This window comes from Somniosus microcephalus, chromosome 4 (genome assembly GCF_052327205.1).
Source record: "Somniosus microcephalus isolate GS21.2 chromosome 4, FLI_Smic_1.0, whole genome shotgun sequence".
NCBI lineage: Eukaryota > Metazoa > Chordata > Chondrichthyes > Squaliformes > Somniosidae > Somniosus > Somniosus microcephalus.
Window position 1 is genome coordinate 43603423 of NC_140990.1, and position 17421 is coordinate 43620843.

General features: G+C 49.8%; 1 pseudogene; it reads left to right on the plus strand.

Moving 5' to 3' along the window:
* Positions 1–1021: 1021 nt before the first annotated feature.
* The window catches only part of LOC147118756 (uncharacterized), a 95611-nt pseudogene continuing 79211 nt past the window's right edge, over positions 1022–17421 (plus strand).

Consider the following 17421-nt stretch of genomic DNA (forward strand, 5'->3'; position numbering starts at 1 on the left):
TGCTTTTTTCCAGTTCTGACGAAAGGTCTTCGACCTGAAACGTTAACTCTGTTTCTCTCTCCACGGATGCTGCCTGGCCTGCTGAGTTTTTCCAGCGTTTTCTCTGACCCCGACCGCACTCTGTTGTTATCTTGGCCAAGAACAGCGAGTGGGCGGGGCTTCAGGGTCCCTGTTCCCAACCGGGTCCCAGTGCCTGGGAGATGGAGCATCCCGGGCAGCAGGTTTTTAATCACCTTCACCCACTCCCAGGCTGCATGTGATGTTTGCAGCCCAGAGGAGTCCATGGGCCGTGTATATATTCAGTGTGAGAGGTTGCAGCCCCTGTATAGTTACCTGAAGGGGCTGCTCCTCAACTCTTGGTTACACTTTAGCCCCACGCTCCTAATCTTTGGCTGCCCGGTGCGGAGGGGGGTGGTTAAGTCGGAGGATCTTCTCCTGGACCTGTTCTTGGGCCTGGCGAAAACAGAAATTTGTATGTCCAGGATGGGCGGGGCCTATGGGGAGGTGGGTCACTCTGGCTGCCTGCCTCTCTCCCGTGGTCTTGTCCCTGCCCGGGTGGCCCTGGAGAGGGAACAGGCGGTGTCCACCGGTTCACTTGATACCTTCCTCGACCGGTGGGCACCTCAGGGTACAGAGTGTCTCTCAGGCACTGGGAACAACATTCTGGTTTAGTTGGGAAGGTTCTCTTTGCTTTTGTTGGGACTTTGTTGTTTATTTTGGCTTCTTTTAGTTTGGACCACATGTTTGGGGGAACAAGAGAGGAAAGAATGTTCCATTAGAACTAGAATTGTCTGTTCTGATTTTCTGTCCTGTACTTACAGTGATGGCTTTTGTAAACTCCTTTTACAGGGTGTTAGAAGGGGAGGATTTACAGACAGGAAACTCACACCAAACATCACATCAAGATCTGACAGTCACTCCATTCATCAGGACCTGAATATCATCAGCCTTTGAATGTGGAAGGAGAAATGTTTGTCTGTTCTGCCTGTGGGAAGACATTTCAAACATCAGTGTGACTGGAAAAGCACCGAGACACACACACCCGAGTGAGGGTGTTCCAGGACACTGACTGTGGAAAGAGCTTTAACCAGTTACACAGCCTGAAAAACATTGCACCATTCACAGTGGGGAGAAACCGTACACGTGTTCTGTGTGTGGACGAGGCTTCAACTGATCGTCCAACCTGGAGAGACACAAGGACACCCGCAACATGGAGAAACCGTGGAAATGTGGGGACTACGGGAAGGGATTCAAGGCCCCGTCCCAGCTAGAAGCTCATCGACGCAGTCATACCGGGGAGAGGCCGTTCACCTGCTCTGTGTGTGGGAAGGGATTCAATTACCAATCCCTGCTGGAAATTCATCGCTACTGTCACACCGGGGAGAGGCCGTTCACCTGCTCCGTGTGTGGGAAGGGATTCACTCAGTCATCCAACCTGCTGACTCGCCAGCGAGTTCACACCGGGGAGAGGCTGTTCACCTGCTCCGTGTGTGGGAAGGGATTCACTAATTCAGCCCACCATCTGAGACACCAGCGAGTTCACACTGACGAGAGACCTTTTAAATGCTCCGACCGTGCGAACTGCTTTAAAAGCTCTGAGGAACTGATTCACCACTAGCGAGTTCACACTGGGGAGAGGCCGTTCAGTTGCTCTCACTGTGGGGAAAGGTTCAGGTGTTCATCCAATCTCATTGTACACAAGCGCACTCACACGGGCGAGAGACAGTTCACCTGCCCCGTGTGTGGGAAGGGGTTCATTAAGTCATCCAGCCTGCTGACCCACCAGCGAGTTCACACTGGGGAGAGGCCGTTCACCGGCTCCGTGTGTGGGAAGGGATTCACTTGTTCATCCAGCCTGCTGACACACCAGTGAGTTCGCACTGGGGAGAGGCCGTTCACCTGCTCCGTGTGTGCGAAGGGATTCACTCAGCCATCCAGCCTGCTGACTCAACAGCGAGTTCACACTGGGGAGGGGCCGTTCACCTGCTCCGTGTGTCGGAAGGGATTCACTCAGCCATCCGGTCTGCTGACTCACAAGCGAGTTCACACTGGGGAGAGACCGTTCACCTGCTCCGAGTGTGGGAAGGGATTCACTCAGTCATCCAACCTGCTGAGACACCAGCGAGTTCACAGATGACTGCAGGAGTTGGATTCTGATGTTATTGCTGTTGTTAATCACATGCAGGACTGAACCATGTTCATTCTGACAGTTGGGGTTTGTTTCTGCTGATGTTAATAAACTCCAGCCCAGTTATAGGGTTAATATTCTGGATATATAACTGATTGACTTGTTGGGGCTGCAGTGTCCCTTTAAGAACCATTGTCTGTGATTATTACCCTTAATTCAGGACTTTCATAAGAAATTATTTGACAAAATTATGAATTTTACTTTCACCCGAAATTGACCTTGGTACAAAATCTACAATTCAGCGTCTAAAAGGTTCTGCTGATTAACATCTCCAGTTAGAAAGTGCTGATTAATCCTTGCTGACAATTCTTACTGACTTGCACATTACACACAGTGGCACCTCCATTATCCACCAGAAAGAAGAGGAATGGGAATTGGTGGAGAATCGAGAGTCCCCAAATGATGCCCATTCCGCCTGGTACAGCAATCCCCTCGGCACGGGAATGGAGACAAGTCCAATCCAGATAACGGGCTGAGTTTAACATTTCTGGGCCTGTGGGATTGGTTTATATCAGACAGGAGGAGATTGGTGTCAGTGACTGTGGGGCTGGTTTATAACAGACAGGAGGAGATTGGTGTCAGTGACTGTGGGGCTGGTTTTTATCAGACAAGACGAGATTGGTGTCAGTGACTGTGGGGCTGGTTTTTATCAGACAGGAGGAGATTGGTGTCGGTGACTGTGGGGTTGGTTTATATCAGACAGTAGATTGGTGTCAGTGACTGTGGGGCTGGTTTATATCAGACAGGAGGAGATTGGTGTCGGTGACTGTGGGATTGGTTTATATCAGACAGTAGATTGGTGTCAGTGACTGTGGGGCTGGTTTATATCAGACAGGAGGAGATTGGTGTCAGTGACTGTGGGGCTGGTTTATATCAGACAGGAGGAGATTGGTGTCAGTGACTGTGCGGCTGGTTTATATCAGACAGAAGGAGATTGGTGTCAGTGACTGTGGGGTTGGTTTATATCAGACAGGAGGAGATTGGTGTCAGTGACTGTGCGGTTGGTTTATATCAGACAAGAGGAGATTGATGTCAGTGACTGTGGGGTTGGTTCATTTCAGAAAGGAGGAGATTGGTGTCAGTGACTGTGAGGCTGGTTTATATCAGACAAGAGGAGATTGATGTCAGTGACTGTGGGGTTGGTTCATTTCAGAAAGGAGGAGATTGTGTCAGTGACTGTGGGATTGGTTTATATCAGACAGTAGATTGGTGTCAGTGACTGTGGGGCTGGTTTATATCAGACAGGAGGAGATTGGTGTCAGTGACTGTGGGGCTGGTTTATATCAGACAGGAGGAGATTGGTGTCAGTGACTGTGCGGCTGGTTTATATCAGACAGAAGGAGATTGGTGTCAGTGACTGTGGGGTTGGTTTATATCAGACAGGAGGAGATTGGTGTCAGTGACTGTGCGGTTGGTTTATATCAGACAAGAGGAGATTGATGTCAGTGACTGTGGGGTTGGTTCATTTCAGAAAGGAGGAGATTGGTGTCAGTGACTGTATCTAACCCGTAGTTTACCTGCCCTGGGAGTGTTTGATGGGACAGTGTAGAGTGAGCTTTACTCTGTATCTAACCCATGCTGTACCTGCTCTGGAAGTGTTTGATGGGACAGTGTAGAGAGAGCTTTAGTCTGTATCTAACCCATGCTGTACCTGCCCTGGGAGTGTTTGATGGGCAGTGTAGAGGGAGATTTACTCTGTATCTAACCCGTGCTGTACCTGCCCTGGGAGTGTTTGATGGGAAAGTGTAGAGGAGGCTTTACTCTGTATCTAACCCGTGCTGTACCTGCCCTGGGAGTGTTTGATGGGACAGTGTAGAGTGAGCTTTACTCTGTATCTAAACCATGCTGTACCTGCCTGGGAGTGTTTGATGGGACAGTGTAGAGGGAGGTTTACTCTGTATCTAACCCGTGCTGTACCTGCCCTGGGAGTGTTTGATGGGATAGTGTAGATGGAGCTTTACTCTGTATCTAACCCGTACTGTACCTGCCCTGGGTGTGTTTGATGGGAAAGTGTAGAGGGAGGTTTACTCTGTATCTAACCCGTGCTGTACCTGCCCTGGCCATGTGTGATGGGAAAATGTAGAGGGGGCTTTACTCTGTATCTACCCCATGCTGTACCTGCCCTGGGAGTGCTTGATGGGACAGTGTAGAGGGAGATTTATTCTGTATCTAACCCATGCAGTAGTTGCCCTGGGAGTGTATGATGGGACAGTGCAGAGGGAGATTTACTCTCTGTCTAAACCATGCTGTACCTGCCCTGGGAGTGTTTGATGGGACAGTGTAGAGGGAGCTTTACTCTGCATTTAACCTGTGCTGTACCTGCCCTGGGAGTGTTTGATGGGACAATGTAGATGGATCTTTACTCTGTATCTAACCTGTTCTGCACCTGCCCTGGGAGTTTTTGATGGGACAGTGAAGAGGGAGATTTACTCTGCATCTAACCGGTGCTGTACCTGCCCAGGGAGTGTTTGATGGGACAATGTAGAGGGAGATTTACTCTGTATCTAAACCATGCTGTATCTGCCCTGGGAGTGTTTGATGGGACAGTGAAGAGGAAGCTTTACTCTCTGTCTAAACCATGCTGTACCTGCCCTGGGAGTGTATGATGGGACAGTGTAGAGGGAGATTTACTCTCTGTCTAAACCATGCTGTACCTGCCCTGGGAGTGTTTGATGGGACAGTGCAGAGGGAGCTTTACTCTGTATATAATCCGTGCTGTATCTACCCTGGCAGTGTTTGATGGGACAGTGTAGAGGGAGCTTTACTCTGTATCTAACCCGTGCTATACCTGCCCTGGGACTAATTGATGGGAGAGTGTGGAGGGAGCTTTACTCTGTTTCTAATCTGTGCTGCAGCTGCCCTGGGAGTGTCTGATGGGACAGTGTAGAGGGAGCTTTAATCTGTTTCTAACACCGACAGCACCTCCCCTGTGAATATTTGATGGGACAGTGTAGAAGGAGCTTTACTCTGTTTCTAAACTGTGCTGTACCTGCCCTGGCAGTGTTTGATGGGACAGTGCAGAGGGAGCTTTACTCTGTATCTAACCCATGCTGTTCCTGGCCTGGGAGTGTTTGATGGGTCCGTGTAGAGGGAGCTTTACTCTGTATCTAACCCGTGCTGCAGCTTTACTGGGAGTGTTTAATGGGACAGTGTAGAAGGAGCTTTGCTATGTGTCTAACCCATGCTGTCCCTGCCCTGGGATTGTGTCATGGGACAGTATAAAGGGAGCTTTACTCTGCATCTAACCAGTGCTGTACCTGCCGAGGGAGTGTTTGATGGGATAGTGTAGAGCGAGCTTTACTCTCTATCTAACCAATGCTGTATCTGTCCTGGGAGAGTTTGATAGGACAGTGTAGAGGGAGCTTTACTTTTTATCTAACCCGTGCTGTACCTCCCCTGGCAGTGTTTGATAGGACAGTGCAAATGGAGCTTTTTTCTGTATCTAAATTGTGCTGTACCTGCCCTGGGAGTGTTTGATGGGACAATGTAGAAGGAGCTTTACTCTGTTTCTAACCCCTACTGCACCTCCCCTGGGAATATTTGATGGGACAGTGTAGCGTGAGCTTTACTCTGTTTCTAAGCTGTGCTGTACCTGCCCTGGCAGTGTTTGATGGGACAGTGTAGAGGGAGCTTTACTCTGTATCTAACCCGTGCTGTCCCTGGCCTGGGAGTGTTTGATGGGTCAGTGTAGAGGGAGCTTTCCTCTGTATCTAACCCGTGCTGCACCTTTATTGGGAGTGTTTAATGGGACAGTGTAGAAGGAGCTTTGCTATGTATCTGACCCGTGCTGTCCCTGCCCTGGGATTGTGTCATGGGACAGTATAAAGGGAGCTTTACTCTGCATCTAACCCGTGCTGTACCTGCCCAGGGAGTGTTTGATGGGATAGTGTAGAGCGAGCTTTACTCTCTATCTAATCAATGCTGTATCTGCCCTGGGAGAGTTTGATAGGACAGTGTAGAGGGAGCTTTACTTTGTATCTAACCCGTGCTGTACCTCCCCTGGCAGTGTTTGATAGGACAGTGTAGAGGGAGCTTTACTCTGTATCTAACCCGTGCTGTACCTGCCCTGGGAGTGTGTGATGGGACAGTGTAGAGGGAGCTTTATTCTGCATATAACCCGCGCTGTGTGATGAAATATTCCATTCATCACTCATCAGTATTTCTCTGCCTGTGACTGTGGTTGGTTTCAGTTTCATTTCCATTGTATTGTACTGTGTGTAGGGCTCCGCCCATACCTGGCTCCTATGTAAGCTGGCCCAGCCTGCAGCGCATCCAGTACGGCAGACCTCTGGATGGAAGATACATTCTCCTCTGTGTGTTACCTTCTAAGTCAATAAAAGCCTTGTTTTGTTTCGCTAACATCGAGTCTCGGATTTGTTGAGGCACATCAATTTTATTGACTTAATTTTCAACACAATGGATCAACTCTTGAAACCCGAACGTTTGGATTTGGACCAGCATGCTTCGGACGCATCGGCATGCTTCGGACACTGGTTTATGTGTATGGAATTCTTCCTGGACAATTCCGCAGCCGTCAAAGACGCTACAGACGCTGCGAGTATGAAACTCGGAATTCTGCGGAATTGGGTAAGCCACCGGGTTTACCCCCTCATCCAAGACGCCGACACGTACCCGGCTGCCTGCGACATCTTAAAGGTGCATTACCAGCAGCCTACGAATGAGGTGTATGTTAGGCATCTGCTCGCTACTCGCGCACAGCGACCTGGGGAATCGGTGGAGGAGTTCCTAGGCACCCTGAAAACGCTTGGCAAAGACGGCAAGTGCCAAGATGTAAAAGCCGCAGTGTACACTGACGAGCTTGTTCACGATGCCTTTATCACAGGCCTCAGCTCCACTTACATCCGGCAGAGACTGCTGGAAAAAACGGGATTGGACCTGAAGCAGGCCGCGGACACAGCACGATCCCTGGATGTGGCCCAGAGAAACTCGGATGCCTACTCTTCAGCCCGCGCCGTCCACGCCGCCACGTGTGCACCAAGGGCGCCACCATCTTGGAAGGCATCTTCCTTGCCCGGCAGCCCGACACTGTCGGGGCCCCGCTCTCCCCCCAGAAGCCCTACGACAGCTGCGACACGTCGGGGACCCAACTGCTACTTCTGCGGGCAGCCGAAGCACACCAGAAACCTGTGCCCGGCGAAAGGCACCACCTGCTTTAAGTGCGGTAAGAAGGGGCACTTCGGGAAGGTGTGCAGAGGGAACCCCGCCGGAAAACCCGCCACCGCCGCGTGTGCGCCGTGGGAGCGGCCATCTTGGACGCCATCTTGCCCGACCTCGTGGGGTCCGCCATCTTGTGAGCAGACAGCGTGGACGCCATCTTGTCTTGATCAGGGCCCTACAGTGGCATCGGTCACAGTGGACCAGACCAGGCCGCACCCGCTATCCAAATCAATGGTGGACATCGAGGTAAACGGGTGCAGGGTTAAATGTTTAATTGACAGTGGAAGCACGGAGAGTTTTATCCACCCTGAACTGGTACAACAACTCTCCCTAAAGGTGGTCCCTACTCGGGGTACCATCTCTATGGCTGATAAAACCCAGACATCGACCATTATGGGTTACTGCATAGTACAATTGTCCGTTAACGGAACTGTATTCGATAATTTTAAAGTATTAATCATGAAGAATCTATGTGCGAGCGTGATCTTGGGCCTGGATTTCCAGTGCTACCACCAAAGCATCACGCTCAATTACGATGGGTCCCAGCCGCCCCTCACAGTGTGCGGTCTGGCTACCCTGAAGGTAAAGCCGCCTTCGCTATTCGCGAACCTTACCCCTAACTGCCGGCCAATAGCGACCAAAAGCAGGAGGTACAGCTGGGAGGACAGGCAGTTTATCGCGACCGAGGTAGACAGGCTCCTGAAAGAGCGCATTATTGAACGCAGCAATAGCCCGTGGCACGCCCAAGTGGTGGTGGTAAGGGGTAGCGAGAAGAAACGGATGGTGATCGACTATAGCCAAACGATCAACAGGTACACCCAACTAGACGCCTACCCGCTACCCCGCATATCAGAAATGGTGAACCAAATCGCCCAATACCGGGTGTTCTCCACCATCGACCTCAAGTCAGCGTACCACCAGCTCCCTATCAGACCAGAGGACCGCCCGTACACCGCCTTCGAGGCGAACGGACGCCTCTACCAATTCCTCAGAGTCCCCTTTGGGGTGACGAATGGGGTCTCGGTCTTCCAGAGGGAGATGGATCGCATGGTCGATGACCACCACTTGCAGGCAACCTTCCCCTACCTCGACAACGTCACCATCTGCGGTCACAACCAGCAGGATCACGACTCGAACCTCGAGAGGTTCCTGAAAACCGCACAAAAACTCAACCTCACCTACAACGAGGACAAGTGCGTTTACAACACCACGCGCCTCTGCATACTAGGCAGCGTGGTGGAGAATGGGGAAATCAGACCAGACCCCGACCGATTGCGCCCCCTACGGGAGCTGCCCCTGCCCAACACTCCCAAAGCCCTGAAAAGGTGCCTGGGGTTATTTTCTTATTATTCCCAATGGGTCCCCAACTACTCCAACAAAGCCCGCCCCCTCTTGAAAGCATCCTCTTTTCCGCTCTCTGCTGAGGCCCATGCCGCCTTCAAAAGCATTAAGCAGGATATTGAGCGGGCCACGCTACAGGCAGTGGACGAGAACACTCCCTTTCAAGTGGAAAGTGATGCGTCTGACTTTGCCTTGGCGGCCACCCTCAACCAGGCGGGGCGGCCCGTAGCTTTCTTCTCGAGGACCCTCCAAGGGCCCGAGATCAGACACTCCTCCGTAGAAAAGGAGGCCCAAGCCATCGTGGAGGCAGTGCGCCACTGGCGCCACTACCTAGCCGGCAAACGCTTCACCCTACTTACCGACCAGCGGTCGGTAGCGTTTATGTTCAATAATAAACAGAGGGGGAAGATTAAAAATGATAAGATTCTTAGGTGGCGGATCGAGCTCTCCACCTTCGATTATGACATCATTTACCGGCCAGGGGCCCTTAACGAATCCCCCGACACCCTCTCACGAGGGATGTGTGCCAGTGCCACCGGGGATCGGCTACAGACCCTCCACAATGACCTCTGCCACCCAGGGGTCACGCGGCTGTTCCACTTCATAAAGTCCCGCAACTTATCCTACTCGATTGAGGAAGTTCGGTCACTGACCAGGAACTGTCGCACTTGCGCTGAGTGCAAGCCTCAGTTCTACCGCCCAGATAGAGCCCACTTAATCAAAGCTACACGACCCTTTGAGCGGCTCAGCTTAGATTTCAAGGGCCCCCTCCCGTCCGTCGACCGCAATGTTTACTTCCTGAACATTGTGGACGAATACTCTCGTTTCCCATTCGCCTTCCCCTGCCCAGACATGACCAGCGCCACGGTCATTAAATGCCTCAACAGCCTGTTCTGCCTGTTCGGTATGCCGAGCTACATCCATACAGATAGGGGGGCGTCCTTCATGAGTGAAGAGCTACGCCAGTACATGCTGTCCAGGGGGATCGCCACGAGCTGTACCACCAGCTACAACCCCCGGGGTAATGGTCAAGTGGAGCGAGAGAACGGGACAGTATGGAAAGCAGTCACTCTAGCTCTAAGGACCAAAGGCCTCCCTATCTCCCGCTGGCAGGAAGTCCTCCCAGATGTGCTCCATTCGATACGGTTGCTATTGTGTACTGCCATTGATGCCACGCCTCACGAGCGAATGTTTGTCTTTCCCCGGAAATCCACCTCAGGCGTATCCATGCCGTCATGGCTCTCCACCCCAGGTCCGGTATTCGTGCGAAGGCATGTGAGGGGCCACAAGACGGACCCTCTCGTGGAGTCAGTGCACCTACTCCACGCCAACCCCCAATACACGTATGTCCGGCACGCCGACGGAAGGGAGGACACCGTGTCCATAAAAGACGTCGCCCCAGCTGGTAACGACAACAACCACGACAACAGCAGCAACAACGACCACAGCAACTCTTACCCACCCACTACTCTTTCATCACCCCCGGAAGAACATCGACCAACGGTGCCCCCACCAACTACCCCTTCAACAACCCTGGCGGCACCCCCGGCAGAGACCCAGGAGGCCACCGGGGACACCCAGCCGACACCCGCGGCACCACAACAGCCACGTCGGTCGCAGAGGACTATCAAACCCCCGAACAGACTAAATCTATAGAAGGGGTGAATGTGATGAAATATTCCATTCATCACTCATCAGTATTTCTCTGCCTGTGACTGTGGTTGGTTTCAGTTTCATTTCCATTGTATTGTACTGTGTGTAGGGCTCCGCCCATACCTGGCTCCTATGTAAGCTGGCCCAGCCTGCAGCACATCCAGTACGGCAGACCTCTGGATGGAAGATACATTCTCCTCTGTGTGTTACCTTCTAAGTCAATAAAAGCCTTGTTTTGTTTCGCTAACATCGAGTCTCGGATTTGTTGAGGCACATCATGCTGTACCTGCCCTGGGCGTGTTTGATGGGACAGTGTAGAGGGAGCTTTACTCTGTATCTAACCCATGCTGTACCTGCCCTGGGAGTGTTTGATGGGACAGTGCAGAGGGAGCTTTACTCTGTATCTAAACCATGCTGCACCTGCCCTGGGAGTGTTTGATGGGACAGTGTAGAGGGAGCTTTACTCTATCTAACCCGTGCTGTACCTGCCCTGTGAGTGTGCGATGGGACAGTGTAGAGGGAGATTTATTCTGTACCTAACCCGCGCAGTACCTGCCCTGGGTGTGTTTGATGGGACGCTTTAGAAGGAGCTTCACTCTGTATCCATCCAGTGCTGTGCCTGCCCTGGCAGTGTTTGATGGAACAGTGTAGAGGGGTCTCTACTCTGTATCTAACCCATGCTGTTCCTCCCCCGGGGAGTGTTTGATGGGACAGTGTAGAGAGAGCTTTACCCTGTTTCTAGCCCGTGCCGCACCTGCCCTGGGAGTGTTTGATGGGACAGTGTAGAGGGAGCTTTACTCTGTATCTACCCTGTGCTGTACCTGTCCTGGGATTGATGTGACAATGCAGAAGGAGCTTTTCTCTATCTAACCCGTGCTGTACCTGCCCTGGGAGTGTTTGATGGGACGAGGGAGCTGTACTCTGTCTCTAACCCCTGCTGTACCTGCCCTGGGAGTGTTTGATGGGTCAGTGTAGAGGGAGCTTTAACCTGTTTCTACCCTGTGCTGCACCTCCCCTGGGAGTGTTTGATGGGATAGTGTAGAAGGAGCTTTGCTCTGTATATAACCCATGCTGTACTTGCCCTGGGATTGTGTCATGGGACAGTATAGAGGGAGATTTACTCTGTATCTAACCCGTGCTGTACCTGCCCTGGGAATGTTTGATGGGATAGTGTAGAGCGAGCTTTACTCTCTATCTAACCAATGCTGTACTTGCCCTGGGAGAGTTTGATAGGACAGTGTAGAGGGAGCTTTGTTCTGTATCTAAATCTTGCTGTTCCTGCCCTGGGAGTGTTTGATGGGACAGTGTTGAGGGAGCTTTACTCTGTATCTAACCCGTGCTGTACCTCCCCTGGCAGTGTTTGATGGGACAGTGTAAAGGGAGCTTTACTCTGTATCTAACCCGTGCTGTACCTGCCCTGGGAGTGTTTGATGGGACAGTGTAGAGGGAGCTTTACTCTGTATCTAACCCGTGCTGTACCTACCCTGTCAGTGTTTGATGGGACAGTGTAGAGGGAGCTTTACTCAGTATCTCACCTGTGTTGTACCTGCCCTGGGATTGTGTCATGGGACAGTGTAGAGGCAGCTGTACTCTTTATCTAACCTGTGCTGTATCTGCCTTGGAAGTGTTTGGGACAGAGTAGAGTGAGCTTTACTCTCTATCTAACCCATGCTGTACCTGTCCTGGGAGTGTTTGATGGGCCAGTTTAGAGCGAGCCTTACTCTTTATCTAACCTGCGCTGTACCTGCCCTGGAAGTGTCTGATGCGACGGTGTAGAGGGAGCTTTACTCTGTTTCTATCCCATGCTGCACCTGCCCTGGGAGTGTTTGATGGGACAATGTAGAGGGAGCTTTACTCTGTATCTACCCTGTGCTGTACCTGTCCTGGGAGTGTTTGATGGGACAGTGTAGAAGGAGCTTTACTGTATATCTAACCCGTGCTGCACCTGCCCTGGGAGTGTAGATGAGACAGTGTAGAGGGAGCTTTGCTCTGTATCTAACGCATGCTCCACCTGCCCTGGGAGTGTTTGATGGGATAGTGTAGAGGGAGCTTTACTCTGTATCTAACCCATGCTGTACCTGCCCTGGGAGTGTTTGATGGGACAGTGTGGAGGGAGCTTTACTCTGTATCTAACCCGTGCTGTACCTGCCCTGGGAGTGTTTGATGGGACAGTTTAGAGGGAGCTTTACTCTGTATCTAACCCGTGGTGTACCAGCCCTGGGCGTGTTTGATGGGACAGTGTAGAGGGAGATTTACTCTGTATCTAAACCATGCTGTACCTGCCCTGGGAGTGTTTGATGGGATAGTGTAGAGGGAGCTTTACTCTGTATCTAACCCATGCTGTACCAGCCCTGGGAGTGTTTGATGGGACAGTATAGATGAAGCTTTACTCTGTATGTAACCTGTGCTGTACCTGTCCTGGGAATGTTTGTTTTTTACTCAGGTGTGTGCAGCCCACGTTCCCACCACACCCCCCACCCCCCGCCCCCGGGTTTATTTAGTTATTTCTTTTAATTTTAAAATTTGAACTTTTAATTTAAAGTTAATGACATTCACAGAGCTCAGGTCTTAGTTCTTTGTACAAAGTCACAAGCCCTGATGCCTACAAGGCAGGGGTCCCAGTCTCTTTAATTTGATGATGTGATCTCCAAGCTTCTTGATCATCTTCACTTGTTCATCCAGATAGTGGGTCTCCAGGAATTCATACAGATGAGGGTCGGCGTTCCCAGTGGATAGTTTGTGCAGATCCGGCAGACTCTGGCTGACATTCTTCTCCATCTACAGGGCTCTCTGCATCGCCGAGCGGAGCCTCCCGCTCTCACGGCCAAACAAGCTGATTGTGAAGAAACTTAAAATAATGAAATTAATTTTAAGACATATCATAGAAACATAGAAACATAGAAGATAGGAGCAGGAGTAGGCCATTCGGCCCCTCGAGCCTGCTCCACCATTCAATGTGATCATGGCTGATCATCCAAATTCAGTACCCGGTCCCTGTTTTCTCCCCATACCCCTTGATCCCTTTAGCCTTGAGAAATATATCCAACTCCTTCTTGAATATATTTAATGAATTGGCCTCAACTGCCTTCTGTGGTCGAGAATTCCACAGGTTCCCCACTCTCTGGATGAAGAAATTCCTCCTCATTTCTGTCCTAAATGACCTTCCCCTTAGACTGTGACCCCTGGTTCTGGACTCCCCGACCATCGGGAACATTCTTCCTGCATCTAGTCTGTCCAGTCCTGTCAGAATTTTATAAGTTTCAATGAGATCCCCTCTCATTCTTCTAAACTCCAGCGAGTACAAGCCCAATCGACCCAATCTCTCCTCATACGTCATTCCTGCCATCCCAGGTATCAGCCTGGTGAATGTTCACTGAACTTCTTCCATGGCAAGAACATCCTTCCTCAGATAAGGCGACCAAAACTGTACACAATACTCAAGATGTGGTCTCCCCAAGGCCTTGTACAACTGCAGCAAGACATCCTTGTTCCTGTACTCAAACCCTCTCGCTGTGAAGGCCAACATACCATTTGCCTTATTAACTGCCTGCTGCACCTGCATGTTTACCTTCAGCGACTGGTGCACAAGGACACCCAGGTCTCGTTGCACTTCCCCTTCTCCCAATCTATTGCCATTCAGATAATAATCTGCCTTCCTGTTTTTGCTACCAAAGTTGATAACTTCGCATTTATCCACATTATACTGCATCTGCCATGCTTCTGCCCAATCACCCAACCTGTCCAAATCATCCTGGTGTTTCTCGGCATCCTTCTCACAGCACACACGCCCACCCAGCTTTGTGTTGTCTGCAAATTTGGAGATATTACATCTAGTTCCCTTGTCTAGATCACTAATATATATTGTGAACAGCTGGGGTCCAAGGTCCGATCCCTGCGGTACCCCACTAGTCACTGCCTGCCACTCGGAAAAGACACATTTATTCCAACTCTTTGCTTTCTCTCTGCCAACCAGTTCTCTGTCCAAGTCAATACCTTGCCCCCAATCCCATGTGCCTTAACTTTACACGCTAATCTCTTATGCAGGACCTTATCGAAAGCCTTCTGAAAGTCCAAATACACCACATCCACTGGTTCTCCCTTATCTATTTTACCAGTTACATCCTCAAAAAATTCCAATAGATTAGTCAAGCACGATTTACCCTTTGTAAATCCATGTTGACTTTGTCCGATCCTGTCACTATTTTCCAAGTGCTCTGCTATTACATCTTTTATGATGGACTCTAGCATTTTCCTCACTACCGATGTCAGGTTTACCGGTCTGTAATTCCCCGTTTTCTCTCTACCTCCTTTTTTGAATAGTGGGGTAACATTAGCTACCCTCCAATCCGTGGGTACTGTTCCAGATTCCATCGAATGTTGGAAGATGATCAGCAATGCATCTGCTATTTCTACGGCCACTTCCTTAAGTACCCTAGGATGTAGATAAGAACATAAGAACATAAGAAATAGGAGCAGGAGTAGGCCATACGGTCCCTCGGGCCTGCTCCGCCATTCAATAGGATCATGGCTGATCTGAATCTAGACTCACGTCCACTTACCTGCCCTCTCCCCGTAACCCCTAATTCCCTTATCTGCCAGGACAATGTCTATCCCCATTTTAAATTTATTTAATGTTGCAGCTTCCACAGCTCTCTGGGGTAGCAAATTCCCTAGATTTACTACCCTCTGAGTGAAGAAGTTTCTCCTCATCTCAGTTTTGAAAGGGCAGCCCCTTATTCTAAGATTATGCCCCCTAGTTCTAGTCTCACCCATCAGTGGAAACATCCTCACCGCATCCACCCGATCAAGCCCCCTCACAATCTTATATGTTTCGATAAGATCGCCTCTCATTCTTCTGAACTCCAATGAGTAGAGTCCCAACCTACTCAACCTTTCCTCATACGTCAACCCCCTCATCTCCGGAATCAACCGAGTGAACCTTCTCTGAACCGCCTCGAGAGCAAGTATATCTTTTCTTAAATATGGAAACCAAAACTGCATGCAGTATTCCAGGTGTGGCTTCACCAGTACCCTGTATAACTGCAGCAAGACTTCCCTGTTTTTATACTCCATCCCCCTTGCAATAAAAGCCAAAATTCCATTGGCCTTCCTGATCACCTGCTGCACCTGCATACTAACTTTTTGTGTTTCATGTACCAGGACCCCCAGATCCCTTTGTACTGTAGCACTTTGCAGTTTCTCTCCATTTAGATAATAACTTGCTCTTTGATTTTTTCTGCCAAAGTGCATAACCTCACACTTTCCAACATTATATTACATCTGCCAAATCTCTGCCCACTCACTTAGCCTGTCTATATCCTTTTGCAGGTTTTTTATGTCCTCCTCACTCACTGCTTTCCCTCCCATCTTTGTATTATCAGGCCCTGGGGATTTATTGGCCTTCAATCCCGTCAATTTCCCTAACACCATTTCCCTACAAATACTGATTTCTTTCAGTTCCTCCCTTTCATCAGACCCTATGTTCCCCGACATCTCTGGGAGGTTATTTGTGTCCTCCTTCCTGAAGACAGAACCAAAGTATGTATTTAATTGGTCTGCCATTTGTTTGTTCCCCATTATAAATTTCCCTGATTCTGACTGCAAGGGACCTATGCTTGACTTCACCAGTCTTTTTCTCTTCACATATCTATAAAAGCTTTTACAGTCAGTTTTTATGTTCCCTGCAAGCTTACTCTCATATTCTATTTTCCTCTTCTTAATTAATCCCTTTGTCCTCCTTTGTTGAATCCTAAACTGCTCCCAATCCTCAGGTTTACTGCTTTTTCTGGCCAATTTATATGTCCTCTCCTTGGATCTTATGCTATCCCTCATTTCCCTTGTTAGCCACGGTTGAGTCACCTTTTTTGTTTTATTTTTATGCCAAACTGGGATGAACAAATTCTGTAGTTCATCCATGCGGTCTTTGAATGTTTGCCATTGCCTATCCACCATCAACCCTTTGAGTGACATTCCCCAATCAACCCTACCCAACTCGCGCCTCAGACCATCGTAGTTTCCTTTGATAATATTCAGGACCCTAGTCTCTGAGTCAACAACTTCATTCTCCATCTTAATGAAGAATTCTATCATATTATGATCGCTCTGACCCAAGAGGCCTCGTACAAGATTGTTAATTAATCCTTTCTCATTACATAATACCCAGTCTAAGATGGCCTGATCTCTGGTTGGTTCCTCGACATAGGTAAAAAGAGGGATGAGGTCCTGCAGCAAGAATTTAGGGAGCTAGGTGAAGGATTAAGGAGCAGGACCTCAAAGGTTGTAATCTCTGGATTACTCCCGGTGCCACGTGCTAGTAAGTATAGGAATAGGAAGATAGAACAGATGAATGCGTGGCTAAAGGGATGGTGCAGGGGGGAGGGCTTTAGTTTCCTGGATCACTGGGTCTGCTTCTGGGAAAGGTGGGACTTGTACAAGTCGGACGGTTTACACCTGAACCAGGGGGGAACCAATATCCTTGCGGGGAGGTTTGCTAGCACTGCTGGGGAGGGTTTAAACTAACTTGGCAGGGGGTTGGGGTACAGAGTGGAGCTATAGTAGGGGGTGATTTACGGCCAAATACAGAGGGAAAAACAAGTCAGCTGGGAAGGCAGAGCAAATATGTGAAGGCAAAAGAGAATATGGCAGGGCTGGAAGGCATTTATTTTAATGCAAGGAGTCTTGCAAATAAGGCGGATGAACTGAAGTTGTTGTTGAACACATGGGAGTACGATATTGTTGCTATCACGGAGACATGGTTGAGGGAGGGTCAGGACTGGCAGCTCAATATTCCGGGGTATAGAATCTTCAGGCGAGACAGAGGGGGGTGTAAAAGGGGAGGGGGTGTTGCAATATTAATTAAGGAGTCAATTACTGCTGTAAGGAGGGATGATATATTAGCGGGTTCCTCTAATGAGGCCATATGGGTAGAACTTAAAAACAAAAAGGGGGCAAGCACTTTGCTGGAAGTGTACTATAGGCCCCCAAACAGTCAGGGGGAGATAGAGGAACAGATATGTAGGCAAATCTCAGAGAAGTGCGAAAATAATAGGGCAATAATAGTG